The 20,535-nt window shown below is 35.2% G+C and overlaps 1 protein-coding gene across 2 annotated transcripts in view; it reads left to right on the top strand.

The window, feature by feature from the left end:
• The window catches only part of HS3ST5 (heparan sulfate-glucosamine 3-sulfotransferase 5), a 297,249-nt gene that overhangs the window by 110,712 nt on the left and 166,002 nt on the right, over window positions 1-20,535 (top strand). For both annotated transcript variants that reach the window (XM_055535132.1, XM_055535133.1), the window contains one exon: window positions 5,270-5,461. The gene's annotated coding sequence lies outside the window, so the exon portion shown is untranslated. The remainder of the gene's footprint in view (window positions 1-5,269; window positions 5,462-20,535) is intronic.

The raw sequence follows: 20,535 nt of genomic DNA on the forward strand, positions 1-20,535 counted from the left end.
GAAATATCAGTATAAATACAATTGAATGCCTCTGAACCGCTACTAAGTTATGATCTCTCCTTCTGTATAGTACAAAGAAATAAGGCATTTCTTTGCCTTCAGTTTACTTATAAGTAATTCAAATAATAACATATACAGGAAAAAATAATAACACAAGTGGTTCATGGTTCAAGAGTTATTGCAAGAACATTCATTCAACAACTGTTTATTGAGTTCCGAGGATGTGCTAGTTGCTAAGTCGCTTCAGTTGTGTCCGACTCTGTGCTACCCCATAGACGGCAGCCCACCAGGCTCCCCCGTCCCTGGGATTCTCCAGGCAAGAACACTGGAGTGGGTTGCCATTTCCTTCTCCAGGATGTGCTAGGCACTCTGCTAAATGAGGGTATTTTTAAAATGAGGATAATTATGAACAAAAATGGTTGCTTTCCTCTAGGGAGATGAGGATAAAGAGGTAGGGACTGAGTGATATAAGTCCTTTTTCTTTATCCTAAGAAAAGTGAGAAGGCATTGAAGGCTTTTAAATGGAGGGTTGACATGACTGGTTGTGTGTATGTTTTGTTTTGTTTTGTTTTGTTTTAAATCACCCAAACACCATGAGAATTTAGTGGAGAATTTAAAAATAGAAGATTAGAGACAGAAAAAAGTCATGCCCTATTCCAGGCTATAGATGCGGTCTTAGAAGTGGGGTGGCGGGGGCGGGGGGAGGGGTTGTAGACGAGAAAAGGAAAGGGTTATTATTTCCTTCTCCAGGGGATCTTCCTGACCCAGGGATCAAATGCAAGTCTCCTGCATTGCAGGCAGATTCTTTACCATTTGAGCTATAGCGAAGTCCTAAATTCTTAGTCGTGTCTGACTCTTTGCAACCCCATGGAATAGTCCATGGAATTCTCCAGGCCAGAATACTAGAGTGGGTAGGCTTTCCCTTCTCCAGGGGATCTTCCTAACCCAGAGACTGAACCCTGGTCTCCCTCATTGCAGGCGGATTCTTTACCAGCTGAGCCACCAGGGAAGCCTAAAAAGGAAAGAGGAAGATAGAAAAAGGAAACAAAATAGATAGATTTTGAAAAAATTACTAAGAAATAAAATCAAAAGGATATGATAATCAGAGACTAGGGGGAAAACAAGAATTAAATCTACTCTGATTCCTTGTTTAACATTTGAAGGCCATGCTTTTTGGCTTAATTGATGGCTTTTAGTTCTGTTTACAAAAATAGAAAACACTGGAGGAAAGGTGTATTTGAGAGGAAGCTTTTATAAATCCAGTTATGGAAAAATTCAGTTTGAGGAGCCTACAAGACATTTAGGTTGAGATGTCAAATATTCAGTTAGAAATAAAAATCTGGCAATAGAAGAAAATGTTAAGCTAAAGATTTGAGAGTCTTCATCAAAGGATAGCATCATATACTTTGATGAACTCTCTTATCAAAATATACAATGGAAAATAAAGTGATTTAGATTAGGATTCTCTCACTATGAATTAGAAACCTCTGCCAACATTTCATGGGAAAGAGGACTGGATCATGAAAAGAGGTAGAATATAGATAAGAAAGAGAGAGAAATGAATGAAATGGCAGGAACAAAATAAAAATATAAATAAATAGATTGTAAAGATTTTGGTTACAAGATAAATACCAACCCAAACTGGCTTAATCCAAAAAAAAAAAAAAAAAATTGGAACCTATAAATTCACACATGACTGAAAGTTTCAGGGTATTCTACCTGCAAGCAGTGGTCTGTCCATGGGTGATACCCCAAGATCAGAGCTCAGATCCTTTTTTTTTTTCCAGTTTTTTGGGGTTTTTTTGGTGTTGACTTAAGTTCTGTCAAGTTCTCCTCTGATGATTCCAAGATGATTGCTAGTAGTTCCAGATGCTATATGTTCATATGCTCATGTCCAGCAAGAAAAAGTCTTGTTTGTTTTTGCATAATAAGACAATGAAAACCCCAGAATGGAGATCATTGAACTATTAAGATTGTATGCTTATCCCTAACATTGTAGGTAGAGGTTGAGATACACAGATTATTTTTAACTAGTCCAGGTATACCTCTGGAGTGAAGATAAATCCTCTCACTAAACTACTCAAAGTATTAGGAAAGGGGGATAGGAAATCTAGGTGTTACATTATAAGAAGTCTTAAATACCAAGTTAAAGACTTTATTCTTAGTTTAACATACCAAAAAGAGTTCTTGTAATTTGAACTGAAGCAAGATCCAATGAAATTATTTCAAAAAATTAAGTCTTAAGACAACTATAGTACATATGGCAATGTTTTAAAAAAAAAAACAAAAAACAAAAAAAGAAATCTGTTAAAAGAGCCTACAGCAATACTTTAGGAAAGAGAAAGTGAAAACCAAACTGTGATTGAGTAAAAATGTTGATGAAAGGAAGACAGTAATGAAGTAATGGATATGACAGTATTTCAGATGAAGAATCTATAGGACTTAGCAAGATAGTAAGAATAAACTTTATGGTGGAACTTCAAAATCTTCCACTGAGATTTCGAATAAGGTGATAACTCTGGCACAGAGGCAAAAATGGAATCCTTTATTTGACCATAATACTTGACCCTTTTCTTCTAGTCTTAGCTCTGAGCTAGGCTTTTCTTTATTTTTTTTTTAAATAAATTTATTTTAATTGGAAGCTAATTACTTTATAATATTGTAGTGGTTTTGCCATACATTGACATGAATCTGCCACAGGTGTACATGTGTTCCCCATCCTGAACCCCCTCCCACCTTCCCTCCCCATCCCATCCCTCTGGCTCATCCCAGTGCACTGCCCCGAGCACCTGTTCTAGTTAGCATCACCTGGCGGGAGAAATATCAATAACCTCAGATATGCAGATGACACCACCCTTATGGCAGAAAGTGAAGAGGAACTCAAAAGCCTCTTGATGAAGGTGAAAGTGGAGAGTGAAAAAGTTGGCTTAAAGCTCAACATTCAGAAAACGAAGATCATGGCATCCAGTCCCATCACTTCATGGGAACTAGATGGGGAAACAGTGGAAACAGTGGCAGACTTTATTTTTCTGGGCTCCAAAATCACTGCAGATGGTGACTGCAGCCATGAAATTAAAAGACGCTTACTCCTTGGAAGGAAAGTTATGACCAACCTAGATAGCATATTCAAAAGCAGAGACATTACTTTGCCAACAAAGGTCCATCTAGTCAAGGCTATGGTTTTTCCTGTGGTCATGTATGGATGTGAGAGTTGGACTGTGAAGAAGGCTGAGTGCCGAAGAATTGATGCTTTTGAACTGTGGTGTTGGAGAAGACTCTTGAGAGTCCCTTGGACTGCAAGGAGATCCAACCAGTCCATTCTGAAGGAGATCAGCCCTGGGATTTCTTTGGAAAGAATGGTGCTAAAGCTGAAACTCCAGTACTTTGGCCACCTCATGGGAAGAGTTGACTCATTGGAAAAGACTCTGATGCTGGGAGGGATTGGGGGCAGGAGGAGAAGGGGACGACAGAGGATGAGATGGCTGGATGGCATCACTGACTCGATGGACATGAGTCTGAGTGAACTCTGGGAGTTGGTGATGGACAGGGAGGCCTGGCGTGCTGCGGTTCATGGGATCGCAAAGAGTCAGACACAACTGAGCGACTGATCTGATCTGATCTGATCTGTGACCTATTACTCCCCACACATACAACTTTCCTAGAGGTCAAAAGAAGACAAGTTCCAAACTCAGAATGAAACCTGCCCTTCACTCCACTGAATGAGAACTTACAGATTACATGCTGCTGCTGCTAAGTCGCTTCAGTCATGTCGGACTCTGTGCGACCCCATAGACAGCAGCCCACCAGGCTCCTCCGTCCCTGGGATTCTCCAGGCAAGAACACTGGAGTGGGTTGCCATTTCCTTCTCCAATGCATGAAAGTGAAAAGTGAAAGTGAAGTCGCTCAGTCATGTCCAACTCTTAGCGACCCCATGGCCTACAGCCCACCAGGCTCCTCCGTCCATGGGATTTTCCAGGCAAGAGTACTGGAGTGGGGTGCCATTGCCTTCTCCACAGATTACATGACTGCTTAGCAAATGTTTTTTTAGCATTTTGTCAACTTACAATGAGTGTTAGCAAGCAACAGAACACCCAGTGGTTTAAACAAATACAGTTTCAAAGGAAGAAATTAGTAGTGTTGGTTGTGACCTATTACTTGTCAGTAAGAAGGCTGATATCTTTGCATTTCTCTGGACTTTCCTTATGTTTTACATCATGGTGACAAGAAGACTGCTCTACCTCCAAGTATTGTAGCCTCATTCAAGGCTAGCAACTGTGTGGTAAAGAGCAGAGGAACAGAAATCTTTCTATTTATCAATAAAGCAAATTGCTTGCTTGGATTTCTTTCCCAGTGTATTTCTTATAGTTCATGGGCCAGAACATGTGGTTCAGATGACCACTCTTAGCAGTAAGGGAGACCAGAAAGAACATTTGATTTTTTGTTCTCTATTTTGTGAATCATAGCAAGAAAGTTGGGAATGTTTTTTGGGTGACCAAACAGTAAGTTCTACCATGAAAACCCATCATTCTACAGTGTGCTCTGTGCTTATGTATGTATTAAACTCTTATTTTGTATTTGACTTTGTGTTTCTCCATACATGATGCCTCCTCTACCCATTGGGACAATATCTGCATGATTAATTTCCAATTTTGAAAATGGATCTTTCATTCTCTTTTCCCATTAGCTACTGCTAACATCTGTTTAACTCATGCACTAAAGAAGCTAGAATTTTGGCTTCCCTAAGTAGGCAACATATATTGACTACAAAGGATATTATTTTTATTTATGTCTAATTATCTTGGGAACCATTATCTATGTGTAGTAAAATATAGCAAAGTACTAAATGATTCCATAGGGATTTAGTGAATATATCATGTCTTATCTTTTATGAGGTGTGATAGTCTTGCATAAGAATATATTTTTAAAAAGCCTCATCAACCTTGACTTAGAAAGAAATTCAGCACCAAAATGTAGCACCTGCATATCAAAAATAAAATTAGTAGTTATATCACTTGATGCAATATTTAGAAAAATAGTCAATTAAAGCAGTATGAATTCAACCAGAATCCTCTGCAGGCAAGAGCATCATGCAATTCTGACTTCACAATGACATGAAATTTTAAATGACAACTGTGTTAAATCAGGGAGCAGCAAACCCAGGCCAAGTTTAAATTTAGTAACACTGCTAGTTTACTGAAAATAACCTTCTCCACAGCAGATTCTCTATGAATTTCAGGTGACCGACTACTTGTTTTTCTATTCTGTTCAGAGGTAATCAGGAACCCAGAGGCTTCAGCGTTGTCTTTCCTTCTCAATGGCATTTCTGGTATCCACTTCAGGAGTCTCCTTGGCCAGCCTTGATACACTCGGAAATTAAACAGAGGATCCACTGCACATATTCTTCTTGAAAATTTTCATCGTAAATGTTCAGAACTTACCAAATAAGCATAAGGATTTGAAGGTAAGAGAACTTTGGAGGTAACTCACATTCTTATGTAACTCTTAATTACATCAGAAAGTGAAAATTTAATCTATTTTTAAAAAATATACAAAAGTAAAAGAAATAATTGAATATAAGGAAAAATAGCTAGCTATGTGTAGTTAGTTCTACAGCAAAAAAAAAAGGGGGGGGGAATAAAATACAAAGTTTAAAAGTTTTATATGTCATATAAATATAAATACAAGCATGGCACAGTGGTTATCTTGATATCTGAAATCAGTTTCACACAAAAAAGCATGGCATACACTGGTTCTCAAATTTTAATATGCATAAGATTTAAGTGAGGGGAGAAAAAGGTTTATAAAATGCTGATTCCTGGGCATATTTTACAGAGAGATTCACTATGGTCCAGCAATTTGCATTTTTTACAGCTACTCACCCTCAGATGATCCTGATAAAGATGGGCCTTAGATCTTTAAGAAACAGAGAAATTAGCATTTAAAATAATGTACTTCTAATCTTCAAACTACATTAGAAGGGATTTTATGTGGCTTGTTTCCTACAGTCACAGAATAAATACGGAAAGCATACTTTAAATTAGTGCTAAATTAGTATTCCTTTTTTGACCCCCCAAATTGAATTATTAATCCTTTCTAATATTCTTTTTTTTTTTTAATTAAGTATGATGTGCTAATTCCCAGATCTCTCTTTTAGATCTCTCTTTTAGAGCGACAGTCCTGTCATTGCTCTCTTCAGCTGTTTCTGTGTTCCACATGATGTTTTGGTTTATTCAGGTGTCTATGGATCTAATTCTAAGAAATATCTAGATGATAATAATGAACTACTGCTGAGGCTGGCTAAATATTTCTTTCTTTTCTTCTTGTGAGGGTTTGTCTTTTCTCTTCATTTTGAAAACTCAGCCTTAGAATTCAAAAGAACACATCTGTGTAATATGCCTTTAGCTACTCTTTTTTTCCTCTGCAGCTTAAACCTTAAAAATTATGTGCTGTATTTATAATAGGGTACATGTTTGTTTGTTGAATATCACTTTATTTTTGTTTCTTTATTTAATTTAGCAACTTCATCTTTATTATTTGCAATTTTAAGTTTATAAAAGATTTGCTTTTTATTTCAGTAAAAGAAGTGATTGGTATGGACATATTCAGACCTTAAATTGTGATGATTTTTTGAAGCTTCAGTATGATATTTTTTTTAGTGAAGAATGAAGTTTTTAATCAAAATCCATTGAATTTCAGGCTTATTGCTATTTTCTGTTAGTCTTTTTGTGAACTTATTCATATTGTATAGATTTTCTTGTCCATAAAATATCAAAAGGCAAGAATAAACCTTTAATCAAAAAAAGTATGCCCCTATAACTCAAGTTAGCTATGCATGTTATTTATTAATATTACACAAAGAAAATTAGTATAGTCATATGCATAAAATAAAGCAGCGTAAAAGTTTAAAATATATATATAAAACTGAATCACCTTGCTACACACCAAAAACTGACACAACATTGTAAATTAACTATACTTCAATAAAAATTTTTAATAATAAAATGAAATAAAGTAATAAAGTAACTAAAACAAAAGATTTGCAGAATTGTTTTAACTATAACAATGAATTTTCATGTATATTTGCTGTCAGAACTGTCCTCGATATGATTGCCATCTGATGATAAAGTTCTAAAATTTGTAGTAAACAAGATAATAAAAATTCTTAAATATGTAGTACCTAAGTTTAAGGTCAACAGAGTCTCCAAATAAGATTTCATAAAGTTTTTAGTGTAGATCTTCTATAATACTTCTGTTTCAAAAAAATAGAAACTACTCTTTAACCCTTTTGTGGAGAAAGAATGGAATTATGTCTTCGAATGAGCCACATTTATTATCATTGGTGTATTTATCTTAAATTGTGGCTCCATAAAGAAAACTTACAATGTAGTTTTAGGGAACCTGCCCGGTGGGCTGCCGTCTATGGGGTCACACAGAGTCGGACACGACTGAAGCGACTTAGCAGCAGCAGCAGCGGCAGTGAAACAACCAACCTCCATACTCGTGAAGTAAAATATACAATAAGAGTAAGTTACAGAAACTTTATAGAAGCATAAAGTTTTAGAGCAAAAATGGAGCATTGAGATCTTCTAGCCTAGTCCCTTCATGTACTGCCAAACTTACTGATAAAAAGCTTAATACAAAAGAACAGTAAACATCAGTCTGGTCAGGTATGACTTATTAACAAGGAGAAACTAGCCAAGTATTTTGCAATATTTATGTCTTGCATGAGAAAATGAAGTATGAAGAAGCGAAGAAAGTACCTGGGTACTTATAAATATAATTCAACTTGAAATCATGAATTATTTTAGTTGTCAATAGATAATTTACCATGACATTAATCTAGAAATGAAAGTAGCAAATTTAGGTTTATTTCAGGCTGGCCTATCTGTATCTAGAAGTCTGATATTGAGAGGGAAAAAGAACTGAAAGAAGCATTGAGCTTTAGAACAGTAGAGCTATCTGGGACCATTCGGTATAGGAGAAAGGAGATTCAAACATATAAGAATCTCTGGGAAGTATTAGTGTTATTATGAAACAGTGTAATAATGATATTTGTGAGATGTCCAGGATAATTAAAATGTGTTTATTATTCTCAGTTTAAGAAATTGGAAGGTCATTTAAATTTATGTAGCAAAAGTGAAGTTATTAATGTGGCAAAATACTCATAATATATTGTAATGGAAACAACAAATTATAAACCATGTTGTGATGTGATTCTCATTTTTATTAAGAAAAACTACAATGCATAGGAAGAAAATTGAAATGATCTACATCATAATATTATTCATGGTTATGATCAGTTGATGAAATTATGGTTGATTTTTATTGCTCCTCAGGATTTATAAAACTTTTTCTAAAGTATATCATACTACAGTAATTTTAGCATATTTTTAAGGGCTGAGAGAGTATTTAGTTTTCTGGGAAGTTCACTTTCACAGAACTGTAAGATAGCTCTGCTAATGGTTATCTAAAATAGCCTTTAAGCAAGGTGCTTGCATCTTGTAGTATTAAGCTGATTTGAATATGAGAATATTTACTTCCAATTAGGTCAAAATGAATTTTAGATGTAATTCTTAATTTGTGGAATATTGCAGAAGATAATTTTCTCAAGTTTATCTCCTCACTAAACAGTGAAATTTTTGAATTATGACATTAATTTCTTAAAATAGTCTTTATTTCTATATCATGTAATTCCAATTTGTTTTCAATAATTTTCTAACTATAATAGCTTGCTCCATTTGGAAGATAATTTTATATATTTGGTTACATTAGTGTTAATATGTCTTTGTTCTTTAAATCTCCGGTGTAACATACGGTTAGTCTTGCCATTATTACTACCAGCTGCGGTTGGCCTATGATTTTGTTCATTCTGTTTGAATCCAAAGTAATTAGCTCTTTAGTTTAATGACAATATTTGTTAATGGGTTTTTAGGGCCAAATTCTGCTGTTAGAGAGTGGGTGGTATATTTGAAGATAGAATCTGGCCCTTATGTTTTAAGCATAAGCTGTGTAATTTGATTTCAAATGATGGTTTAGAGAGTTTACAGTAGGAAAATGAAATCTGCATTTATCTGAAGTTTGTCAGTTTCAAGAAACAGAAAATGAAAGTGAAAATTTATATAAATGAACGGCAAACCTACTCTAAATTCTCCAATACAGCTATTCTATTCTGTATATTATATCATTTCATGCATAGTTGGGGAAGAAATGAAATATGTCCTGCCACATAAGGGAAATTACCTAATGTCTGCTTGTAATTATCATTTCATTTCTTATGAAATATTTTTGATCATTGTATTTTTTCCAGTTTTATGGAAATGTAATTGACATATAACATTGTGTAAGCTTAAGATACACAATGTGATGATTTGATACTTTTATATAATTCAATTACCATGATACCATGATTACCATGATAAGGTTAGTTAGCACATTCGTCACCTCACCTAAGTAAGAGGAGATATCTTAAATGTTCTCACCACACACATGAAAACTTATCATTGTATTTTTGAAAGACTCATAAAGTGGAAAGAATGTTTGCTTGGGGATCACTAGGATTCAAAGTCAGACTCAGTTTCCTGGTAGTGGAGTGACCTTGGGAAAATCTCTTTACCTCTCCCTAGGCCTGTTTTTTCTTCCTAAAATGATGCCTTTGTACCAGATGATCCCAGTAGTCACTCTAAAATAAGTCTGACTTGCTTTAAAAGAGTGTTATGAGGAAGATGCAGCTTCCTAGGTGGGTCAGTGATAAAGAAGCTGTCTGCCAAGGCAGGACACACAGGAGACACGAGTTCAATCCCTCAGTCATGAAGAACCATGGAGGAGGAAATGGCAACCCACTCCAGTATTCTTGCCTGGAAAATCCCATGGACAGAGGAGCCTGGAGGGTTACAGCCCATGAGGTTGCAAAGAGCTGGACATGACTAAGTGACTGAGCATGAACATGATGAGGAAGGCACAGAGAAGACAAGGAAAAGGCAATGACTTGAGCTAAGTGAGTAAACGGATTATTAGGCCTACTAAAAGGTACTTTTAGAAAATTTTCCTACAATGACTTGTTACTTTTATTCTGGAAAAGAGAGATATTGGGAGAGTCTATGTAGAATAAGTTGTAGGTTACTCTGTTAGAAATTTACAAAGAAATCAATCTTGGCAAAACTTAACAACAAAATGAAACCCACCTAGTAACAATTGAGATATCCAACAATGAAATAGGGTGCCTTGGGAGACAGTGAATTCACTCACCATCATTACAGGGGGAAAAAAAGGGGTACCAAGGATTTTATGACCTGCCAAACTGGCTTCAAGGTGTAAAAGTTAGAGGCACATATTCTGGACATAGTAGAATTCAGCAAATATTGTTGAGCCCTTCTTGAAGCAACTATTAGAAGACAAACTCCATCAAACCAAGAGACTGTTTGTGAGCATGGAATGCATTTAATTCTAAAACAAATATGGAGTTTAGGGTGACACAAAATAGAGCATAAAACTATAACATCACATAGAACTAAAGTAACTGACAAAATTATAAGGACACAGCAGAAAGAAATTGGTGCATAAAGTTAGTTGAGTGCTTTATTTGCAATATGAATCAGTAGATACTATTTAAAGCTGACAAATCAAGTCATAAAAATATAAGCTAGAAAAAAGATTTTAAGAAAAGTCATATTAATGCTCAACTTTAGGTGGCAAAGAATGAGAGGAGAAATGCTACTTTTTCTAGAGTTATAAATTAGAGGAAAATGTGTGCTCTAATAAGTATTCTTAAGAAGTTACATGCATAAACTAAGCAAAGAATACATCATAAAATGAAAGTCTTTTAAGACTTTAAATCTTTAATAGAAGCTTGAAAATATTATGACAAAATAGTTTGTCATATCTTTCATATCAATAAATGGAAAGAAATACATGGATTTTTTTTTTTAACAAAATATTTTCAGACTGGATCACAGTGCAGAACCAGGATACAGATACCAGGATACAACAAAACAAAGTTATTCAAAAATTTGAATGTGAAAGGATAGGTGGGATAGAGTAAAGGGGATGGACAGGCTGTTAAAGCAATAGTCTGGACAAGCAGTGAGAAGGGAAGTGGAAAGAGAAAGACATAGATGCAGTACATCTTTTGAAGGAAGAATTACCAAAACTTGAACTCTAACTGGTTAGAGGGGATAATGAAGAAAACAAGGGCCTGGAGACTGACCCTATGTGTTAGTGAGAAGGCTATATAAATTAGATTTTTACTATAATACAACAGGGAGCAGATGGAAATGTGAAGGTAGCAGTCACGCAATAGCAATTGCTGGTGCTGGGTGTTGAGATGAATCACACTTCACCGCACTACACAGAACCCTGCAAATTCCATAAGGAATCTCCTTTCAGAGCTTTATGGTCAGTCTACCATTATGGTAGTTGTTGGCACTTACTATTTTAAGATTTATAAAAATAACATTTTCTCTTCACATTCACAATTACCCTTTGGATATTCAATTCAAACTTCCATTTCCCCTGATGTTTGGTACTTTTCTGATGGCATGTTTCTAATTGCTTGAAAACAACTGTGGCTAAAGGGATTTTTGCTTCAATGAAATACGTAGAATATCACATATTTTCTCTGTCTATATCAGTAGATTTCAAGCCTTTTTGACACTGGATTTTTACCTCACAACCCAGTACACATATCCAACTGTTTATCTAGTCCATTAAAATGATACTAAAAACAATTTAAAAGGTGTACTGCTGCTGCTGCTGCTGCTAAGTCGCTTCAGTCATGTCCGACTCTGTGCGACCCCAGAGACGGCAGACCACCAGGCTCCCCCGTCCTTGGGATTCTCCAGGCAAGAACACTGGAGTGGGTTGCCATTTCCTTCTCCAATGCATGAAAGTGAAAAGTGAAAGGGAAGTCACTCAGTCGTGTCCTACTCTTAGCGACCCCATGGACTACAGCCTACCAGGCTCCTCCATCCATGGGATTTTCCAGGCAAGAGTGCTGGAGTGGGGTGCCATTGCCTTACAATCTAAAGAAATTAGGAGGTAGAATCTTAATATCAGAAAAAGTGATGTTTAGGGTGAAAGGTATTAGCTAAAACAAAAGAGAAGCTTTCTGTGAATGCCGATGGGTAATACATAATAAAGACATACAGTTAGTAAATAATGACTTTAAGCAAGGGCTACGATAGGAGTTTGTTCAGCAGACAAACTTCTAAAAATATCCCAAGAAATATCAATAGTCCATATTTTAGGTGCTGGACTAAAATAAAAGAATGTCACCTTCTATATTATAATGCAAAACATGTATATGAAATTTATTTTCAAGAGAAAGTTCTGATATTAAAGATAATTAAAACTACCTGTTAACCAAGAATTAGGTACTTGATTATCTACCATTTTCTTGATTTTCAACAAAAAGTGTTACAAGTTGCTTCTCTTTGTGAAAAGAAAGATAGCTTCCACTAAGACTGTAAATGTATACATTATACTTGTCTGATTTGAAGAAAAGTGGGATGTTTGAATTCCCCCCACCCCAACGGGTATTCTTAACAGCAGGGTATAATTTCAGAGGTTTTGCAGTCAAGAGGTTTTCTGCTGAGCAAAAATTCTCATTCAATTTAGGAATGTAGATTATAATAATTTTCCTATCCTGCTCGCAGCAGGTTTCCTGGCTTCATTTTCCAGACTCCTAAGTTGAGTAGAAACAACTAGGTAACTTCAGTTTCAGGTTAACACATCCTTTAAGCATATCCCATTAACTCAACTTAGTTATATTGTAAAGCTGCTTAGCTTCACAGTGAAATGGAATACAGTTGAATTGCTTTCCTATTGTAATACCTATTTATAATAAATGCAAACTGGTTTGTGATGGCAAACTTTGTAGAGCATGAAAAATTATGAGGGGAAAAAAGCTTATTTTTTCTGACCTAACATTATAAAGAAATGCCATGTGTATGCCAGCATGTGACAGTCCTATTAAAACAAAAGGAGAAAAATATTCAAAAAAAAGTTTAATAAGCTATTATATTTTAGAGTAGCATCTTTTTCTAGATGGCATAATTTTCCTAATTTGCATGCATTGTCTTCAATTTAATTTCTTTCTCGCTCAACCTCAACTTCAACCATATGCCTCAAAATTTCCTTACTTTGAGAAAGTAAAGATTGCTTAAATACCATCTTTTTTCTGCTAGTATTAGAATAATCATATCTGTGATAAATTCAAAGTAAATTATGTACACCACATTATTGTAATGTAGGTTACTAAGGTATTGGCCTCATCTTTTGAATACAAAAATTCTAGATGGCAGTTTTATCAAGTTGGATCGAGTCGAATAGATTTGATTGGTGTCAGAGTCACTATTTGACAACCATGAGCTCTTTTAACTTCATACGGATACTCAAGGAGTTCACTTTGCTTTCATTAATTGCTTTTCTTTAGCGAGTCAGGTACATGTGCCATCCCATGACAGCTACATTTTCATTGTGTCTGCTCAACACTGCCAAATTCAATGACTGATTTTTTTTATAGCAGAAGAAGTAAATGTCCAGCCAAGTCCAATATGAACTTTATATGCTGTATTGGCTTGATGGGGTTTTTTTATGTGTAGCACTGTGATTTTAGCTGAAAATCAAGACCCATACCTAGATGCATTTTATTCCACTATGAACTATTTCTTCATTAATTCAACAAATATTTGGTGATAATTAGTGAGTGCCAGGCCATCCTAGGACTTAAGATGCATCAGTGAGCAAAATATGGCCTTCTCTTACAACATGTAGCCTATAAAAAATAATTATAACAAGTGAATTATGTAGATTCATAGATGATGACTAGGTATAAAAGAAAGAAAACATAGACTACAGGTAAAAGGAGGAGGCAATAATATAATAGGAGTGGGATCAGATCCAATACTGTTTGTACCAGCTCTTCTGGCAAGTGTTTTCCTATGTTCATTTTTGTTGACTTAAGACCAGAATATGTGGACTTGGAAGGTGGTGCGTGTGTTAGTCGCTCAGTCATGTCCATCCAGACAAGAATACTAGATTGGGTTGGAGGGTGGGGTCCATTATCAAATGAACATTGCTAACAACTTTTTTTATACCAATAAGCTCCTATACATTGACATTCATACTTAAGATACCCACCTTAGAGTGCCCAGAGTATTCAACTGCATGTGTTTATTAACTTTTAGCTTTAGAGCTTGGTTTTATCATAAGTAGTCTAATTAACAAGTTTTCTCCAGAGGATGCAGTGGAATTTCCAAAAGGGTCAAATAATGAATAAAACGTTACTTTAAATTTAAATTTATTTCTTTTGTTCTGATAATTTATAATTCATAGAGTAACTTTAAATTATAGTATTCGTATAACCATATTCATCAGTAATGTCACACAGTGCCTGATTAGTTTAAGAAGACTCAAATTTGAAGTTAGAGAATGTATTAATCTCTGGATTAATCTGGATTTTGAAAGTATCTAGTTTTGGACACTTTAGATTCTTTCTTGATTCCCAGAAAAATAAGCACAGAACTCCAAATTTGAGTACATATTTTTTAAAAAACCCATTAGTCATTTCTAATTTAGTTCATTTTCCAATGCCATTTTAAGAATTATTTTCATGTTGATAACCACGTACATCACTAACTACCAGAGCTATAGAATCAAAGTCTGTTTGATCTGGAAGTGATCCCAGAAATTCTAGTCCAGCTGCCTTTATTTTACAGGTGTGAAAACTGTGTCCCAAAGAGGGTAAGTGATTTGTCCAGGTTAGATGGTGTGTATAGGTCTAGGAAGCCCATTAATAGTAGAACTAGTACAGGAATCTGTTCTTTAAAAATTCCAATCCAAAAGTTTTTTTTTTATAAATCCCTTTACCTGAGATTTCTCAATGCTTATTATTAAAATACTGTTTCCTTTAAATTAGGGCTTCCCTTGTGGCTCAGCTGGTAAAGAATCTGTTTGCAATGGGGGAGACCTGGGTTCAATCCCTGGGTTGGGAAGATCTCCTGGAGAAGGATAAGAATACCCACTCCAGTATTCTGACCTGGAGAATTCCAGGGACTATATAGTCCATGGGTCACAAAGAGTTGGACCAAACCGAGCGACTTTCACTTCACTTCCTTTAAATTAAGGGGAGTTTATCATACCTTTGAATTTCATGAAGTCATCTGATTAGTGTGTATGCCTAGACTCTAGAAATGGCCTGTTATTTGGTAACTTCTTCAGCTCTGTCAAAAGTAACTTTTTTGTTAGAATGATTTTTTAAGATTTTTTTTCCTTTATATATTAAATGATTTATGAGTCACAAAATTACTTACCTATTAATCACTACATATGGCAAAAGTATAATACAACATTATTATTTTTCAATAAATTGTGGAAGGAGACAGTCATATATAGTAAAGTGCTGAGTTTAGAAAACAGCTTAAGTAATATCTGGGCCCTGGGTTGTTCAGTCTTTAGAAAATGATGCAAAGTCATGTGAGAACTCTCTGAATCCTCATAAGGGAAAATTATGTAACTCACTGGAAAATAATGCCAGTAGATTTAATAGAGCAGAGAGGCAATATATTCAAAACACAAAGCAAAGTATGAAAAACTCTGCCTGCTAAGCCTAGGGAATTTCATATGCAAAAAAATTAAACAATTAAAGCAACATCAATTAATTTTCTAAGACAGTTTTTAGTTTCAGCATTATAATACATCTTAAACTGCTATATATTTGGTTCTTGTAAATGGATTCTAAATTTGCTTGAAATGAAGGATGTGACCATGGCTTTATATAATGATAAAATTGGTGTTTCTCATTGCACAGAATAGAATGTTCACCTGTATTTCCAGGCATAGCATTTATAAAACCAACATAATTTAAATTTTAAATATATTAAAAAGGATATATGGCATTAGGTACATGACTATAAATGATTGATGAAGATCATTATAGAAAACAGCTGTCAATAACCAGGGTCCAGAAGACTTAATGAGTACTTTGTGAACTTAGCAGCATTTTAATGGTTTTGTCTGATAGTGAATGAAGAAAATGAATAATTCATCCAGTTTTTACCTCTGCTTTTGTACAGTTGTAAATCCTATAAGAGTACCAAGCTAAAAATTGGATCTTCTACCTGTTCCAATATCCATGACACAGTTCAATTATAGTATTGTATAATCAGTAAAACTAATTGAAAATTATAATTTAAAAGTACATCTGGTTCTTATTAATGTGATGACATTATTAGCATTCTAGCAGGAATTTTAGATTGTTTCTTATTTTTAACAATAATTTTTAAATGATGTTTAAGAAAATATAAAGCTAATATACTTCAGATTACTAATGGAAAAAGAAACTGTGAAAATAACTGATTGATTGAATTCATTTTGTCAGAAACCTGTAGTAATATCCTTGGAAATTTCTCTTTTCCTCTCCCCCTGCCCATGAATATTTATGGTTTAGAAGGCAGCAATATTTTTTGCATATTCTTTTCCCAAAAGTGCATTATTTTTTTCCATTTTTAATCACTTCATGGATGAATTGGTCTCTGAGAGCCAAGGGAATTCGTGGGCCATACTTCCCTTCTACATAAACCTATGGGTCCAAGGGTACCTTCATTCGTCTCTTGGGCTGAGGAAATTGAACATACCTTTGCCTTTCACTGTCTTTTCATACATTATGTTAATTAGTAAGAATAAAGGTAATGTGATTGGGGGTATAGTTTGACAGACAGTATCAGGTAATATAGCACCCAAATTAATATAAGCTAGAAATAGTGCCTTGGGGCACCACATTTATTGTGAATAAGTATTTGCATTTTACACATTTTTGTCTAGAGTTTAGACTTCCATAATAAATCATGCCATAGAAAGTAGAATTGTTTTCAAAATGGTAACAAAGAAATACCAAATGCAGTTTCTTCCCACAAAGAACTTTTAATCTATTTGGACAAGTAAAGCACAGAGGCATAAGAAGTCAGATGATACCAGAATTAATAATAAATAAAAATGTTTATATTGACATTGCCATTATAAATTATCTTTTTATATTTCATATAAAAACCAATTCAGTGCATACAGAAAGAAGCTTAAGCAAAAAAGTACAAAAGCATTTATTTGTTTTGTGTTGACAGCAGAACATAATTCCTAATGACTTGTACTCTACACATAGGAAATTAGGTGCTTGACTCTTAACAGTGATCAAATGACACAGCCTGATGTTAGACCAAATCACAGCATTGCATTTCCCACTTTCTCACCATAGACTGTCTAAATCCCAGCTTGATCCTAGCTTGTCAGGAAATAACATCTTTCCTTCAAAATTTTGTATCTCCTAGAAAATTTAGGGGCCTTTCAACCAAGTTTTTGTTCTTTCCAAAAGAACCAAAATTTTCAACACTGAGGTATTGTTTACTTAATGAAGAAAGTAATATTTTTATACCAATATATGTTTGGCTAAATATTTTTATACCAATGTATTTTTATATAAAATATAAAATATTTTATATAAAATTTATGTTATATATAAAATATTTTATATAAAATTTTATACCAGTAATATTTTTATACCAATATATGTTTGGCTAAATATCAAGGACATTTGTTACTGAAACTAGAACTGCTTAGTTGTTCAGGTAACAAAATGGATTATTTCTATTTTATTTTGTAATTTGCGATTGAGAACTATCACTATGGCAAGCAAAATCACCTAAGTACAGATCTTAACTTGATGAGTTTACGTCCCCATTAACCCATTTTAAGTCAAAATTATTCTAAGTAGGACATGTGTTTCAGACACCCGACCTACCAAACATCGTAGCTTAGCCTCACTTACCTTAAATGTGCTCAGAATATTTACCTCAGCTTACAGCTAGAGAAAATCACCTAACACAAAGTCTCTTTTATAATAAAGTATTGAATGTCTCATGTAGTGTGTAGAGTACTGTACTGAAAGTGAAAAGCAGAACGGTTGTTTAGGTACAGGACGGTTGTACCATTGTGATTATGTTCCAGGAGCTTACTGCCTCTGCCTAGCATCAAAAGAGAGTATCCACTTATTGCTAGCCCCAGATCGAAATTCAAGGCATGGTTTCTACTGAGTGCATTTTACTGTTGCGCCATTGTAAAGTCAAAAAATCCTAAGTCGGGGACCATCTATATGTACATAACTGAATGTTTATTAAAATCACACAGGAAGGTAACAAATATTTAGGCTAATTCTAAACTCATTTTGTTGTTGTTGTTCAGTCACTAAGTCATGTCCAACTCATTGTAATATGAGGAAAAAAGGAAGTCCCATTTTTTTCAGGTTAGTGGTAGAGCTGTCCATGACTGGATTTCCTGATAACATAACAGGGGTGGTACAGAATAACACGTAAGAAGGTGAATTCTGGAATCATACTGCCCAAGTTCAAATCCCTAGTTCTGCTGCTTACTGTGTGAGCTTGGACACTTTCAACTCACTGTCTCAACTTTCTCATATGTAAAATACAGATGGTAATACTGTCAACATCTTAGGGCTATTGGAATTAAAGGAAATGAGTCACACAAAATACTTTGTAAGGTTCAATAATTAGACTACTCACATTGCTACTATTCTACATGGTCTCTCTTGTTTTCTCAAAAATGAAATCTTACCATGCATCACTTTGAATCCTGATTGTTCATTCATTTTCATTGTTTCATTAACTTGAAAATGAAGAAACTATATATAATTATATAACTGTGTGTACATATGACATATACATATACATAACTACACAGGAATTGCGAAAATAGTCAGGTAAGAGTGTTTAATGGAATGCTTTCATTCTCGGAATAATGATTGCCTTTAAATCTGCAGCTTGGGACAAGATTTAAATGACAACCTAATGGCTTTGTCATCATAACCACATAAAGGGTCTGGCAAAATGTGTACATTCATGCATATGGCCATGGTTGGTAAGGCTTTGAGTTGAAATTGAACCCACCCAACAAGTTGTTTCATCAAAACAGTGCCTGGAAATGTTTTCATTTTATTGCTTGGTGGTTAGCTTTCCAGCTAAACCCTTTAGAGAATGGAGTAGGTGGGTGGTCAGAGGAGTGTGGGGCAGGAGGTTCTATCCCTCCAGATTGTTGAGCAGCTGGAGTGAGTTGTGCTTAACTCACACTTGACAACTGTCCATAAGCTTTTAATCATTCAGAGAGCTTTCTTGAAGCAGCAGCTGCCTTAAGCACCACAGAACCAAAAGAAAAATACAACTGCCTGAAGTATCAAAGCTTCCCTCCCACCCTCGACCACTCTGAGAGCTTTTACCCACTTTGGGCAGCCATGAAATTGCTCTCCATCTAAAACCATACAACCTTCTGAATCTAGAAAAGGACTCTTCAGGAACACTGAACATTCATTAAAAAAAAAAAAAAGAAAGAAATGAAGAGAGGATGTTTCTGGACACTACTAAAGGTTTTCTGAGTTGGACTAAAAAGTTCATCAGTAACCATTTTGGCTGAATAGACTAGCTTGTTTGTGTACTTTAACTCATTCTCGAATCCTCTTTTGTCAGCTGCCTTAGATAAAGAAACAAAGGCTATGAGATGAGAAGGTGTAATTGTGGCAAGTGTTCCACCATGTTGATGGTGGAACCTTCCTTCTTGCAGAGATAAAATGTGTCATTGGCTTGCCTCCTGATCATCATCAGTGAAGGTTTGTTTACTTTTTGAGACCCATGGAGTATGAAAAAGAATAACAGTTTGTGTCGTAACCAAAGGTGCCTGCATTTGTAATGTGCTGGGTTTACTTGTGCATTGTGGCACTGGGCTCTGCCAGACATTTGAAGAGACTGCTGCAGGTTAATAAGTTGCATGCCTGCATGCATGATTTGATTTACTCCGGGGTCTAGCCACTGCATTCACCTTTATTTGTTAACCTAGCAGAACATTATTTATTAATGAGTTCTTCATGCTTTATTAAGCCTAATGTCAAAACACCGCTGTGGGACCCTACTAGGCATGTTTTCTCTTTGTGGTAATGCCTTCCAAAAGAAAATGAAAAATTATTCAGCAGTGTTCCAGTTAAAACCCAACAGATATCAGTTCAATTTCTCTTGAACCTGTCAAATGATATTTCTCAGTCTTTGTGAAAGATGCAGGATGGAATTGAAATTAAAGAATGCCCTCTTTCAGATGCCAGTAAGTGCAGTCCCCACAAAACAAAGCAAATCTTCTGTGGCCCCAGAAGATGGATTCTTCAGTAAGGCAATGCTAACAAGTTTAGCAGGAGGGGTAAAACAGAGTCAGCCTCTACAGTAGTAATGAGGAAGTATAGTTTCTGTGGATATCATAGTAATTTGAGATTAGAAATAAAGTGAAATAGCTAAGGACATCTGAGTCACAAGGTGAATGGGCATAATTCTACAGCGTGCTGAAACTTAGCAAGACGTGCTGTTAGGAAAAAAGAATGAAACTCCCATGGCTAAGGAAGATAACCAGTGGGTATGATAACATATAAAAGGCATGGACCTGTCAGCTGAGCTTTCTCCTGGCTTCCTGGAAAAGGAGTGGGATTCAATAGGGCCA

This window comes from Bubalus kerabau, chromosome 9 (genome assembly GCF_029407905.1).
Source record: "Bubalus kerabau isolate K-KA32 ecotype Philippines breed swamp buffalo chromosome 9, PCC_UOA_SB_1v2, whole genome shotgun sequence".
NCBI classification, from domain to species: Eukaryota; Metazoa; Chordata; class Mammalia; order Artiodactyla; family Bovidae; genus Bubalus; species Bubalus kerabau.